The sequence below is a fragment of the Macaca fascicularis genome, chromosome 7 (assembly GCF_037993035.2).
Source record: "Macaca fascicularis isolate 582-1 chromosome 7, T2T-MFA8v1.1".
Classification (NCBI taxonomy): Eukaryota; Metazoa; Chordata; class Mammalia; order Primates; family Cercopithecidae; genus Macaca; species Macaca fascicularis.
The window spans coordinates 128087772-128104203 of record NC_088381.1 but is presented as its reverse complement, the minus strand read 5'-3'; positions in this window follow the sequence as shown (position 1 = coordinate 128104203).

The following is a 16432-nucleotide window of genomic DNA, read 5'->3' as shown; positions in this document are numbered from 1 at the left end:
AAATTTTCAGGAATTTTGCCTGCTGTTTGTTAAATACTCTTTATTAAAAATTAAATGATATAGGCTGGCTGCAGTGGCTCATGCCTATAATCCCAGCATTTTGGGAGGCTGAGGTGGGCAGATCACCCGAGGTCTGGAGTTTGAGATCAGCCTGGCCAACATGGTGAAACCCCATCTCTACTAAAAACAAAAATTAGCCAGGTGTGGTGGCAGGAGCCTGTAATCCCAGCTACTTGGTAGGCTGAGGCAGGAGAATTGCTTGAACCCAGGAGGCAGAGGTTGCAGTGAGCTGAGATTGTGCCATTACACTCCAGCCTGGGCGACAGAGTGAGACCCCGTCTCAAAAATAAATAAATAAATAAAAATAAAAGTAGAAATAAAAATTAAATTATATAAACTTCCAATGAAATAAATTTTAAACAAAGGTAGTATGTGATAAAAACATCACTTCCAAATTATGTTAATACATTTTACTATTGTCTTTGTTCTTTAGGCAATTTACATGCATTGTGTCTGCATGGTGGAAATTCCCTATAATATGTAATTGTACATCTCTTTCCAATACCACATTTAGTGAGTTTCCTTTGGTAGCTTGATCAGCAGACACCACACGTGAGGGCTTCACTTATTACTTTGTTGGTTGTGGGCTAGACCAGGGGTGTCCAACTTTTGCTTCCCTTGGCCACATTGGCAGAAGAAAAATAGTCCTGGGCCACACATAGGATACACTAACACTAACGATACCTGGTGAGCTGATACAAAACAAAACAAAACAAAATCACTCGCACACACAAAATCTCATAATGTTTTAAGAAAGTTTACGGATTTGTGTTGGGTTGCATTCAAAGCCATCCTGGACTGTATGAGTCCTACAGTCCAAGAGTTGGACAAGCTTGGTCTAGGCTTAAGTGACAGAGAAAATGTTTTATGAAGATTAAATGTTAAAGATATGTTGTGTCTATAACTGTTACATTGTGAATAGCACAAAAACATTCAATTTAGCAATGAAATCACTCACATCATTGACTAATAAGTTCTAACATACATATTTGTTGTTTTATTTTTATCTTAAATGAAAATATTAACCAATAGCCATGTTGGAACTACATTTGGAAGGTGGTTGTTAAACATTTCCCAGCACACACCTGGATCTACATCTGCTGTGTCAATTGAACCACTCACTGGTTCTGTGACCTCAGGCAAGTCATTTAAATTATTAGCCTTGGTTTTATCCTCCACGAAATACTTCCTCCTAAACTGTGTTGTGAAAATTAGAATAGATGAGGCACCCTTGGAAAGATGACTGACGCGGTTGGTTGCCCCACCACTTCCTACTACTTGGCAGAGCCTCCTCGTTTGCAGATCCTTCTCACACTACAGCCTGGATATGGATGCATGCTCTCTCACCCTCCTTTGTAGCTTAGAGCAGAGCATACCAATCTATGTGCCAGCATACCCTGGTATGTCTCAGATGGGTCATAGATGTGATAAGGTATTGATCCCTTAAGCCCTTGGGACATTCAAGTGAGGCTGAGCTGCTGAAGCCCTGGGATGGTATGACTGGCCACAAGCAACATTACCCAGGTACCCCTCTGTGTCACAAAAACTTTATCTTTCTATTTGTGTCATGGTGTGAAAAAATTGAGAAGCACTGCCTGTGGACATAGAGAGGTAGCCCAATTCTGGATAAAGGGACTTGAGAAACCTTGAGGGGATAGAGGGGTTTTCTTCCCTGATAAGAAGAATCACAGGAGAGAAAATGCCTTCCTCAGCCATGTGTTGTTACTTCTGTATGTAAGCCTGGAATTTCAAAGTTATCTTGCAAAGAACCAAGGTAATGTAGAGAAAAGAACTGATAGCAAGTGGCTGGGTCTTTCACATTGTAAAGCCATTGAGCCATCCCTGCAATTGCCCACCTTGGGAATTTATTTTTAAGAATGGTAATAAATGCTCCTCATTGTTTAAACTACTTTGATTTTTGTATTTGGTTATTCATAATTAAAAACACCCAAATACAATAGAAGAACTGGTACATCCCTGACACCTAATGAGTGCTCAGTGTGGTTAGTTAATCACCAAATTAGATCTTTTGCCTTTAGAAAAGCTGCCACGGTCAAATGTGTGTTGATCTTATTTTTCTTAAATATTTAAGAAACGTGTTCAGTAACTAGATTAACTTTTAATATTTATCTTGATTCTCTTCTAAATGTGTTTTTACTGTATAATAAAAGCAATAATTGAACAATGACATCATTTTAAGCCTAACAGCAACTAGATACAAAGATGTTGATATGCATTTTCTCTTCTTGAAGGATCTAGACAAACTGGAGCACCATTACATGAAAAAGGTTAAAGAATCAATGTTCTGCAGAATAGAACTAGAATCAATTCATGGGAATTGATTCAGAGAAGATCATTTTAGTTCAATATAAAAAGAGGGCCTAGAATGTGCCAAGCTCCATACAATGTCCCTCATGAGGTTATTTAATTCTCACAACAACTTTGCAAAAAAAGAAACTATTTTTTTTCCCCATTTTACAAAGGAGGAAGCTAAAGCTGTGAAAAAGAGCTATTTTGCAAGCCTAGGACCATCTGATTCCAAAATTCCCACTCTTTCTGTTGCAAATTCTGGCTAAGCTTTCCAGAGACGACTTGCTTTCCCTTGAGGCCCTTTCAGTGCATTGTCCCATGGAAAACAAAAAGCCCAACAATGACATCTTTACCAAAGATGCCTTAGGGAGATGGGAGAAGAGTTATAATGCACATTACACAGCAAAATATTTCTTAAGCTCCATGTAAAATTGTTTTTTTCTTAGAGTTTTGCTTCCAGCAGTCACTTCCTCCATTCTCCTGCTCTCTTCACATAAGAAAAACTTCTATCCTGCCTTCTCCTAATACACTTTCCTGCACATTTCTTAAAAATCCCACATAAGGCAAAAGCTAAGGCAATATCCATCGACACCTCCACACCTACCACATGTCCGTGGAGAGCTTCAAGTCATCCTGCTACTGGTAGAAACATGGCAGAGGCCTCTTTGTAGAGAAGTGGCAGGTAGAATTCAGGTTAGCACCAGAATCTGAAAACTCCAGCTCCTTTGGTAGGTAGGGGCCAGGCTGGTAATATAAATGTTAGATCAGGCTGGGTCTGATTGCAAAGTAAAGTATGACATGGGTGGGCAGCGTGAGAGAGGGGCTGAAGGAGAGGTTACTTTAGATGCTCAGGGAAAGCCTGTGAGAGGAGGTGGCAGCTGGGCAGACCTGAATGGCAGGAAGAAGCCACCTTAGAATATCTGGGGGAAGAATGTCCCAGGAACGGGCAGAGGCTCTGTGGTGGAAGTGAGCTTGGCGTGTCCAGGAAAGACAATTCTGAGATGTCTGGGCATGCTGAGGGAAGGAGGGTATGATATAGGCAGGGTGCCTATAGGCCACAGTAAGGATTTTTAAAAATCTTATTCTAAGTGTGATGGAAAACCACTGGAGGTTTTTATGCAGAGTAATGACATGATCCGATCTGTGCATTGCTCTTGCTGCACTGTAAAGAAGAGATTTTAGGAAAGCAAAAGTGGAGGCAGAAAAATCCTTTCATGTCAGTTTAATATATTCTTAAAGAGAAGGCGAAATTTGCTTTCAGCTTTAAATGACATAGAGATTACATTTTGGTGGTAGGAATGTGGTCTTTTACAGAGCTTTTGTTACTGGGGTTCATGTTTCCATTTTCTGGGAACTATTAATATATATGGATATTTTTGCCAGTAACTCAAGTAACCTTGGCTGGTAAATTTCATAAAATGTTGCAAGAAGTATCTTGTGGGAAGGCCAGGTTAAGTGTAGGTAAAATAGAAGCTCACTTAAGTGGTTCAATTTCAGGTCAATACTTGTTACCCCCCAAAATATTCTCCAGGAACCACTCAGTACTCTCCCAAACACATCTAATATTCCATAAATTAATTTATGCCTTGTGCTATCCAGTGAAGATGATAGTCAAGGTGCCTTTACCTAAGGCAGATATTTTCATCTTGATATAAAAGTCTTGAGATCCTTTGCAGAGACAAGTTTTAATACTTGGGAAGCAAGCTGCCTTGACATGTATTGATGAGATGGGGTAAAATAAATTAAGAAAGGATTTAGTAAAGACCTCAATAATGTCAAAGATGAATTCAACTTCTTACATACTGTGTTCAGATTTGTTGTGGCTCATGGACATATAGAACAAATACATACACTTCATATGTTGAGTCTTTGTTGCTATTAGATTTTTTTTTTTTTTTTGAGATGGAATCTCGCTGTTTTCAGCCCGGGCTGGAGTGCAATGGCACAATCTTGGCTCACTGCAACCTCTACCTCCCAGGTTCCAGCAATTCTCCTGCCTCAGCCTCCCGAGTAGCTGAGATTATAGGCGCCCACCACCACACCCTGCTCATTTTTTTGTATTTTTAGTAGAGACGGGGTTTCACCACGTAGGCCATGCTGGTCTCAAAGTCCTGACCTCAGGTGATCCACCCACCTCGGCCTCCCAAAATAGTGGGATTACAGGCATGAGTCACTGCTCCCAGCCTAGATTTTCTTTATTTCATTTAATGGTCTTAGTCAGGGTTCTCTAGAGGGACAGAACTAATGGAACAGATATACACATAAAGAGGAGTTTATTAAGTATTAACTCACACTATCACAAGGTCCCACAATAGGCCATCTGCTGGCTGAGGAGCAAGGAGAACCAATATGAGTTTCAAAACTGAAGAACTTGGAGTCCGACGTTTGAGGGCAGAAAGCATCCAGCACGGGAGAAAGATGTAGGCTGGGAGGTTAGGTCAGTCTCTCTTTTCACATTTTTCTCCCTGCTTATATTCTAGCTGCGTCAGCAGCTGATTAGATGGTGCCCACCCAGATTAAGGGTAAGTCTGCCTTTCACAGCCCACTGACTCAAATGTTAATCTCCTTTGGCAACACTCTCACAGACACACCCAGGATCAATACTTTGCATCCTTCAATCCAATCAAGTTGACAGTATTAACCATCACAGTCTATATTGGTAGTCTTCAAAGTAAACCCAGAATAGCCCTTTGGAAAAGAACTATAACTAATTTTATTTTTAATTTTATAACTAGTACATTTTAGCCACCCAGTAAATGTTTCATAATAAAAATTATTATGGCCATTATATTACAGCTGCAGAATCTGTAGACTCTATATAAATGAACCAAAACAGCAACTTCCATAACACTGTCAAATTCAGCCTATGCATTAGATGGTGTAAATCATAAGCCACCAGAAAGAATAATCCATCAAACCAAGTGTTAGTTAAGAATCTACTATGTGTCAGTGGGCGTGGTGGCTCATGCTTGTCATCCCAGCATTTTGGGAAGCTGAGGTGGGCGGATCACTTGAAGTAAGGAGTTTGAGACCAACCTGGCCAACATGGTGAAACCCCATCTCTACTAAAAAAAAAAAAAAAAAAAAATTAGCCGAGTATGGTGATGCGCACCTGTAATCCCAGATACCTGGGAGGCTGAGGCAGGAGAATCACTTGAATCCAGGAAGTGGAGGTTGTAGTGAGCTGAGATCATGCCAGTGCACTCAAGCCTGGGTCACAGAGCAAGACTCCATCTCAAAAGAAAAATAAAAAAGAATCTACTATGTGTCAAACATCATCAAATGTAGATGTAAAAAATAGACAGTAGTGCCCCCTTTATCTGCAGGGATCTGTTCCAAGACCCTCAGTGGATGTTTGAAACTGTGGATAGTACTGAACCCTATATGAACTATGTTTTTACCTATATATACATACCTATGACAAAGTTTAATTTACAAATCAGGCATAGTAAGAGATTAACAACAGTAACATAATAAAGTCAAACATTTATAACAACATCCTGTAATAAAAGCTATATGAATTTGGTCTCTCTCTCTCCCTGTCTCTCAAAATATCATATTGTACTGTACTCACCCTTCTCTTGTGATGATGTGAGATGATAAAATGCCTACATGAGAAGATGAAGTGAGGTGAATAACACAGCATTAGGCTACTATTGACCTTCTCATGATTAGAAGGAGGATTGTCTGTTTTGGGTGATTCTAAATCATCAAGCTATGAAACGTCAATGGTTGAATATCAGGAGCCGATGATGTCTGGAAATTTCTCTTTAATATTTTTGGACCACAGTTGACCACAAGTAACAGAAACTATGGAAAATGAAACTCCAAAGGGGGGACTACTATATTGCAAACTATTTACCAGGCTCTAATATATATCATATAAATGCTATTATAAATATCTGTTGGAAATAATTTGTTGTTCAAATGATACTTTATGACCATTCTAGGTTCTTAAAAGAAATAATAAGATATATGCATCTGAACTTTTAAAGAACTGTATGTACGTTTCTTGGGGGACATAAAAGTACTGACCTTTGTTCAAGTAGGCAAGATACACAAAACTCTCTTGTGTTGTCAGTCACAATAAAAGCATGGAAAGGTTAAAGGGAACAATGTGAGTACTTGAAACATGCGATGCCAAAAGAAAAATCTTGGCTTGATATAAAATACCAGTGACTTATATGGCCTGGTGAGTCATGTGTATCATATCTGGGTTATGTACCCATAAATATTGGCTTAAAGGCAGTCAGACTATTTAGACTGTCATCACTAAAATCATCATCACATGTCAGTTCTGCCTAAATTGAAAAGCAAAAACTGAAATACAGTAGCACACTGAATTGACAACATATAAAATTTCTGCTGTCCTACACTTAAATTCCCAAAGGCAATGTTACAAGAGGGTGTTTAAAAGCCCATGAAGTACTCTTTGTAATTCTATCTCATTTGGATGTATCTTTCTTAGTTATTTAATATTAGTTGGAAACCTCTAAGGGCAAGAATTTTCACTGACTTCTCAATACAATTCTTTAGATGATGTAAATCATAACCCACCACATCTGAAAAGAGCCAAGTTAATCAAACACCACATATACAAAGAAAACATAGTGTGTCAAACCCTATTAAAAATGGCAAGAAATGTAAGTAATAGCCACAATTTATTGACCAATTGCCATTTGCTAGAATCTTTATCAATCCTGATGATATACCTTCAAGGTAGGTGTTATTGCCTATATTTTACAGATGAGAAACAAAAGCTCACAGAGGTTAAGCTACCTGTCCAAATTTGTAGAGAAAATGAGTAGACAGAATTTGAACCCTGTCTGATTCCAATTTTTGCTGTTTTTAAATAAATATATAAAGCAGATAAGATTTTAGAGATTCTTTAGAGTTGGGAATTTTGCCTATGGGAGAGTTGTAAATTATTATGGCTAGAGGGAAGACTGTGACAAACTTATTTTCCCAAAATAGCCACAACAATATTTCTAGTCCCATATGCTCTTCTAGAACACATGTGTTCTAGAACATACATGTTCTAGAAGAGCAATTCCATTTCTCCATGATGAGTTGGAATAGATGCCCATTTTCCTTAAAGTTAGGTATGCATTTGTACTGTTTTAATGACAGAATAAGGCAGAAGTGGCACTACAGGGCAACTGAGGTTAGGTGTTAGAAGGTGTTAACTAACAGAAGACAGAGAAAATTGCAGACTAAGGACCTTAGAAAATCTTCTTCATAAAAGCAATTAGAACACTGGCAAAATGGTCACAATCAGTATTTTTTTCAGAACTCTGAAAATTAGCTTATGGACTTGTGGCAATATCAGAAATATTTATTCAATAAAAATCATTGAATAATGGTAAGAACAGTGAGCTTTGTTGTGTTTTAACTTGCCTTATTTCGGTACTCCACACACTTCCTCTCCCAGTTTCATGGTATGCTTAAAAATGAGCAGCCTGCAATTACAGCAAAAATTAGCAGCCTGACAACCACTGGAAGATGCAGAATAGGGATGGGGCTCCTTCAAAGCCCCATCTCCAGAGAATTGTCATTGTTTGACCTGCCTAGTGGTTCCCTAGAAGACCCCATTCTCAAGGCTGCCTTTATTGACATGACTCAGAGCTTGCTCAGCACAAACAGCCTTTACCCTCCAAATATTTATCAAAAATGATCAATGATTGTTTAATGTCATGGAAACCTGAAGCAATGGATAACAGCTGAAGCAAACAATAGGCTAACCAAAAAGCTTAAAAATAAAAGTTGGAGAATAATGTGTCCATGGGGAACTTTGAAAAGTGCCAGGCATATTCCTGAGAATCTAGAAGGCTATGTGAATGTTTAAAGCTGTGTGTATGCCCAGGGATGTGTACATGGTCGTGAAAGACCTGAGAAAGCTCTAAACTGTCACCTCTGACTGACTTTAAGGGTCTACACAAGCAAGCAATAAAACCTAAGGCAGAGTTGTATACTGCCTGACTGAGTGTGTCCCAATATGTACACAGAGCCCCTTAACAAGCACCGGGAGATTTATTGTTTCTGAGCGTTCAAGGAAGTTTCTGTCTCAGGATTAGCGCTACTAAGCTAACTAAGCAGAGACTTCAGTAGTCACACATGACAAAGAATGCAGACTTTATAGAATTTGTTCAGAGAAGTTGCTAAACAAACAACAACAACAAACAGCAACTACAACAAACCCCTGGGAAGAGAGGAAAATCTGATTCCTAGAGTTGCCATGTTATATTATTTAAAACATTTATTTTCAACAAAAAGTTACAAGACATGGTATATTAGGGTTTTCCAGAGAAACAACAAATAGGACGTGTGTGTGTGTGTGTGTGTGTGTTTAGCCTAAGAAAATGGCTCATGCTATGATGCAGGCTGAGAAATCCCATGATTTCCGCCATCTATAAGCTGGAGGTCCAGGAAAGCTGATGCTGTAGCTCCAGTCTGAGTCCAAAGGCCTAGTAGTACTGATGATGTAAGTCCCAATTTGAAAACAGCAGAAGACCAATGTTCTAGCTCAAGCAGTCAATCAGAGAGAAAACGCTCTCTTCATCTGTCTTTTTGTTCTATTCAGGGCCTTGACAGATTGGATGATGCCCACCCATATCAAGAAGGCAATCTGCTTTACTCAGTCTACTGATTCAAATGCTAACCTTATCCAGAAATACCCTCACAGACACACCCAGAAATAATGTTTACTAAATACCTGAGCATCTCATGATCCAGTCAAGTAGATGCATAAAATTAACCATCACCTATGAAATAAAACCAGAAGGTATAATTCATACATCAGAAGAAAAAACAGCAGATAGAAACTATACTGAGGGAAAATCAGGTATTGGACTTACTAGACAAAGGCTTTAAATCAGCTCTTTAAAATATGTTCAAAGAATTAAGGAAACTCATGTCTAAAGAACTGAAAGAAAGCATGAGAACAATGATTCACCAAAAAAATATTATTAATGGAGTTAGTGATTATAAAAAAAGAAACAAATTGAAATCCTGGAGTTGAAAGTATAGTAGCTGAAATTAAAAATTGACTGGAGGGCTCCAGCAGCATATTTGAGAATCAGTGAATTTGAAGATAGATCAACTGATATCATCCAGTCTAAGGAACATAAATAAAAAAGAGTAAAGATAAATGAATAGCGCCTCAGAGATCTATAGGACACCATCAAGTGGACCAGTATATTCTTAATAAAAGTCCCATTAAAAAATGAGAGAAAAGTATGAAAGAACATTTGAAAAAAAGCCTAAAACCTCCAAAATTTGATGAAAAACTTGAATGTTTACAGTTAATAAGATTAATAAACTCCAAGTAGAAAAAAACTCAGAGACAGACACAACATAATCAAACTGCCAAAAACCAAAAGCAAAGAAGGACTATTGAGAGCAGCAAGAGAAAAATGACTTATCACATACAGAAATGCTCAATAAGATTTACCACTGATTTCTTTTCTAAAAATATACAAGCCAGAAGTCAGTGGGATGGCATGTTCAAAGTGCTGAAAGGAAAAGACTGTTAACCAAGAGTTCTAGACCAGCAAAACTGTACTTCAAAAATAAAGGAAAAACGAAGGCGTTCTCAGATAAAAAGAAACAAAACTTGAGAGAATTTTTTGCTAGAAAACCATCTCTCAAGAAATGCTAAAGGGAGTTCTTCAGACTGAAACAAAAGGACACTAGAAAGTAACTTGAGTCCATGTGAAGGAATAAAGAGCATGAGTACCTGTAAAAGTAACTGCATAAGTAAATATAAAAGACAGTATAAATGTATTTTTTGCATATAATGCTTTTTATCATATCTGATTTAAAGAACAATTGCATAATGCAATAATTATGAGCCAATGCTGATCAGAATACAATGTATAAGGATTTAATTTGTATAATAATAACAGTGCAAAGGAGAAAGGGTAAATCACTGTCTTCTACCATGGTTGAACTAATGTAAATTAGTGTAAAAGTATTTCTATTCCTCCACAGCCTCACCAGCATCTATTGTTTCTTGACTTTTTAATAACCACCATTCTGACTGGCATGAGATGGCATCTCGTTATGATTTTGATTTGCCTTTCTCTAATGATTGGTGATGCTGAGCCTTTTTTTCACATGTTTGTTGGCCACATAAATGTCTTCTTTTGGGAAGTGTCTGTTCATATCTTTTGCCCACTTTATGATGGGGTTGTTTGTTCTTTTTCTTGTAAATTTGTTTACATTCCTTGTAGATTCTGGATATTCGACCTTTGCCAGATGGGTAGATTGCAAAATTTTTTTTCCCATTTTGTAGGTTGCCTGTTCATTCTGATGATAGTTTCTTTTGTTGTGCAGAAGCTCTTTAGTTTAATTAGATCCCATTTGTTGATTTTAGCTTTCGTTGCAATGAAGCAAAGATTTTCTATACAATTAAAAGTGAGATGCTATTAATCTGAATCAGATTGTTATAATTAAGATCTCAATTGTAACTTCTGAGACGATCACTAAGAAAATAACTCAAATAACATATGTAGTAAATGAAATGACAAAGGAGTCAAAATAGTATACTAGAAAGTATCTCTTTAATATTAAAGAAGGCAATGATGAAGGAATAGAGAAATAAAAGAGACATAAGACATGTAGGAACCAAATAGCAAATGGTTGGCATAAATCCCATCTTTTCAGTAATTACATTAAATAAGGCAGAGATTAGTAGCATGGGTAAAAAACCAACAGAATCAAATCGTATTCACTTAACAAGAGAGACACCTAAGATTCAAAGACAAGAAGAATGTTGAAGTTAAAGAGATGGAAAAAGGTATACTGTTCAATCAGTAAGGAAATGAGACTTGGGGAGGGTATATTAATATTAGAGAAAATAGACTTTAAGACAAAGATTATTACTGAGACAAAGGAACATTTTATAATAATAAAAGTGTCAATTCATCAATAGGATATAACAGTTATAAACATATTTCCACTTAACAACAAATCCCTAAAATATATGAAGGAAAAACAGACAGAATGTAAAGGAAAAATTAACAGTTCAACAGTAATATTTGGGGACTTCAATACTCCGCTTCCAATAATGCATAAAACCACTAGACAGAAGATCATTCAAATAAACGTAAATAACACTATAAATTAAGCCTAGAAGACTTGAACAAGAAGATAAACCAAGTAGACTCAACAAATATTTATAGAACACACTACCCAACAATGGCAAAATAGACATTCTTCTCAAGTGCACATGAAACATTGTCCAGGATAGAACATATGTTAGGCCATAAAGCAAATCTCAATAAGTTTAAAAGGATTGAAATCATGCGAAGGATGTTCTCTGACCACAATATAATGAAATTAGGAGTCAATAACAGAAGAAAATATTTAAAAATTTCAAATATGTAGAACTCAAACAACATGCTGTTAGTCAATGGTTCAAATAATAAATCACAAGAGAAATTATAAAATACTTTGAGATTATTGAAAACAAAAATACAACATGCCAAAGCTTATGGGATACAGCTCAAGCAGTGCTTAGAAATTTGTAGCTCGGGCCGGGCGCGGTGGCTCAAGCCTGTAATCCCAGCACTTTGGGAGGCCGAGACGGGCGGATCACGAGGTCAGGAGATCGAGACCATCCTGGCTAACACGGTGAAACCCCATCTCTACTAAAAATACAAAAAAAACTAGCCGGGTGAGGTGGCGGGCGCCTGTAGTCCCAGCTACTCGGGAGGCTGAGGCAGGAGAATGGCATAAACCTGGGAGACAGAGCTTGCAGTGAGCTGAGATCCGGCCACTGTACTCCAGCCTGGGTGACAGAGCGAGACTCCGTCTCAAAAAAAAAAAAAAGAAAAGAAATTTGTAGCTCGAAGGCTATATTAAAAATTAAGAAAAATCTCAAATCAATAACCTCCTTTTCCTCTTAAGACTCTAAAATGAGAAGAGTAAACAAAGCCACAAACAAGCAGAAGTAAGGAAATACAAAGACTAGAATGGAAATAAGTGAATAAGGAATAGAAGAACAAAGAAGAAAATTTTTTTTTTTTTTTTTTTTTTTTTTTTTGAGACGGAGTCTCGCTGTGTCACCCAGGCTGGAGTGCAGTGGCGCGATCTCGGCTCACTGCAAGCTCCGCCTCCCGGGTTTACGCCATTCTCCTGCCTCAGCCTCCGAGTAGCTGGGACTACAGGCGCCCGCCACCACGCCCGGCTAGTTTGTTTTTTTTTTTGTATTTTTAGTAGAGACGGGGTTTCACCATATTAGCCAGGATGGTCTCGATCTCCTGACTTCGTGATCCACCCGCCTCGGCCTCCCAAAGTACTGGGATTACAGGCTTGAGCCACCGCGCCCGGCCAAGAAAATTTTTTTAAAAACCTAAAAATGGTTCATCAAAGAGATCAACAAAATTGAAAACCTTTAGCTTGACTGGCAAAAAAAAAAGAGAAGACTCAAATTACTAAAATCTGAAATAAAATAGAGGACATTACTAGCAATTTTACAGAAATAAAGAGGATTATAAAGGAACACTATGAATATTTGTATGCCAACAAATTAAGTAGTTTAGATGAAATGGGCAAATTTTTAGAAAAGCATAAACTATTGAAACTTATCTAAGGAGAAATATGAAATCTGAATAGATCTAGATTGAATAAAAATATTGATTTAGCAATCAAAAAACATCCTGTAAAGAAAAGCCTAGGAACAAATGGCTTCAAGGTTGAATTCTACCAAATATTTAAGTAAGAATTAACACCAGTCATTCACAAACTCTTCCAAAAAGTAGAATATTTGGAACACTTTCCAAGTCATTCCATAAGCCAGTATCACTGTGATACCAAAACCAGACAAATATATCACAAGGAAAGAAAATTACAAACATATATTCCTTATGAATGGAGATGTAAAAACCCTAAAAAATACAGCCATGTGCCGCCTAACAATGTTTCTATCAACAATGGACTGCATATATAACTGTGGTCTTAGCTGAAAAATTGTTATTGCCTGGTGACCATGTAGCCATCATAATGTAGTACAATGCATTACTCACATATTTGTGGTGATGCTGGTGCAAACAAACCTATCGTGCAGCCAGTCATATAAAAGTATACCACATGTATAGTATATAATAATTGATAATGATAATTGTTACTGGTTTATGTATTTACTATACTATAAGTTTTATCATTATTTTAGAGTGCTCTCTTTCTACTCATAAAAAACAAAAATGACAAAGTTAGCTACGAAAACAGCCTCAGGCAGGTCCTTCAGGAGGTATTCCAAAAGAAGGCATTGTTATCATAGGAGACAGCAGCCCCATGCATGTTATTGCCCCTGAAGACCTTCCAGTGGGACAAGATGTGGAGGTGGAAGACAGTGATATTGATGATCCTGTGTAGGCCCAGGCTAACGTGTGTGTTTGTGTCTTAGTTTTTAACAACAACAAAAAAAAGTGTAAAAGTAAAAAATAAAAGAATTTAAAAATAGGAAAAAGCTTACAGAATAAGGATATAAAGAGAAAACATTTTTGTCTATACGATGTGTTTGTGTTTTAAGCTAAGCATTATTACAAAATAGTCAAAAAGTAAAAAAAAAAATTTATAATGTAAAAATGTTACAGCAAGCTAAGGTTAATTTATTATTAAATAAAGACAAATATTTTAAAATAAATTTAGTATGGCCTCAGTGTACAGTGTTTATAGTCTACAGTACTATACAGTAAAGTCCTAGGCCTTACATTCACCCACCACTCACTCACTGACTCACCCAGAGCAACTTCCAGTCCTGCAAACTCCATTCATAACAAATGCCCTATACAGGTGTACAATTTTTTGTCTCTTACTGTATTTTTGCTATACCTTTTCTATGTTTATATATGTGTAAATACTTACAGTTGTGTTACAGTTGCCTACAGTATCAGTACAGTAACATGTTGTACAAGTTTGTAGCCTACGAATAATGAACTATTTCATATACCCTAGGGGTGCAGTAGGCTATGCCGTCTAGGTTTGTGTGTGTATACTCTACGATGTTCACACAACTAGGAAATCGCCGAATGATGCATTTCTCAGAACATATCCCTATTGCTGAGTGACACGTGACCGTGCTAACAAGCCAAATCCAGCAGCATGCAAAAAATGGTTAGAGTCATAATCATTATAGCTGTAATTATTTGGAATTTATCAAAGGAATGCAAGTTTGTTTTAACATCTTAAAACCCATCAATGTATGACACCATGTGAATAGATTAAAGGACCAGAATCATATGGATTTTATTCATTTGTTTGTTCAGTCATTTGGTCACAAATATTTATTGAATTCCTACCATATGTCAAGGCCAGAAAATAATCAGGAACAAGACAGACATGGTTCTAGCCCAACAGAGTTTGCAATTTAATATAGCGCTTTTCAAACTTTTTTTTTTTACTGTAACCTAGCCTAAACAAATATGTTTGGGGGGGGGGAGTTGCTTCATTTTACACATACATAATATTTTATATATTAATTTGTATATATATATGCTTATATACACAAAAAGTTGAAAATGAAACTACATAGACATCCTTACTACATGGTATACACTCTGCTGTTTTATATTATTTCACTCTTTTTAAATCTTTTGGTTATAATTTACAGTTTGATTTTACAACTCACTAACAAGTCACAACCCACAGTTTGAAGAATTCTTCTGTAGAGGAGAAACTGATGAATCCACGAGCAATTACAATGTAGTGTGATAAGATGAGAAAGAGTCGAGTGCTAAGAGAGCATTGTGAAGTAAACATACAGAATCCTCTGAGATCAGAATAATTCAAACAGTCACAAAGCATACAATTATTATATAAAGTCCTATGATATAAATATGCATATATGACTTTGAATTGAATCAAAGTTAACAGGGAGGAGAAGGTTGGTGCTTGTGTCCACGCATAGATTTCAAGCAGAAACAGCATATTGTACAAAGGATTGGGAAAGAACTTATGAAGTCCCAGAGCAACTTCAAATAACTCAATAATCCCTTGTTATTTTATGTAGGAATGGGAGGTAAAGTAACAAAAAAATTATGGGAGATAGGTGGGCCATCACAAGATTCTTGCTTGCCATGTCAAGGTTTTACTGAAGACAGTCAGTAGGTTATTTCAAGAGTAAGCCAGGAAATGATAGGATTAGATAAGCATTTTAGAAAGATTACACTGATGGAAATGTGGATTTGGACTAGAAGGCAGCAGTCATAGAGGCATAACATTGTGCACACAGTAGGAATTCATTGCAGAGTATATCAGCATCTAAAAATGTATTAGAAATGACAGGGTCAGAAAGCTAGCTGCATCCATTCCTGTAGCAATAATGACAAACCCAGTATGAGGGACAGCTAGAATTTAGGAAAAAGAAGGGAAAGTGTCATGAAGTAATAGAATAGGAAGGGCCCAAGAGGTCGTCTGGAGTAGACCCTTGCTTTTCTATTTAGCACCTGTAGTAGACAGTTTTCTAAGATGGCCACAACCATCCTCACCTCCTGGTATTCACATCTTTGTGTAATTCTCCTCCGCACTGAGAGTGTACTGGACTTAGTGACTGCTTTCTAACAGATAGAATATTGTGAACGTGATGGTACGTTGCCTCCAAGATTAGATTACAAAAGACTGTGGTTTCTGTGTTGCTGAAACTCTCTCTGCCCTCTAGCTTGTTTGCACTGATGAAGCAAGCCGGCATGGTGTGAACTGTCCTATGGAGAGGTCCATTTGGCAAGAACTAAGGGTTACCTCTGACTAACAGCCCGTGAGGAACCCAGGCCCTTGGTGCAACAACATGGGAGAAACGGAAGCCTGCCAACAACCACCTGAATGAGCTTGGAAGTGGATCCATCCCCAGTCGAGCCTTGAGATGACTGTAAGCAGTGGCCAACACCTTGATTGCAGTTTCAGGAGAGCTCTGGAGGCAGAGGAGCAAGCTAAGCCACACCCAGATTCCTGACGCATAGAAACTGTGATGTAAGACATGTTTGCTTGGCAATATTATAATATACTGATGCTTGAAAATTTTTTTGCAACACAGTTCTTGCTACCCCAAAATATATAAGTAAAA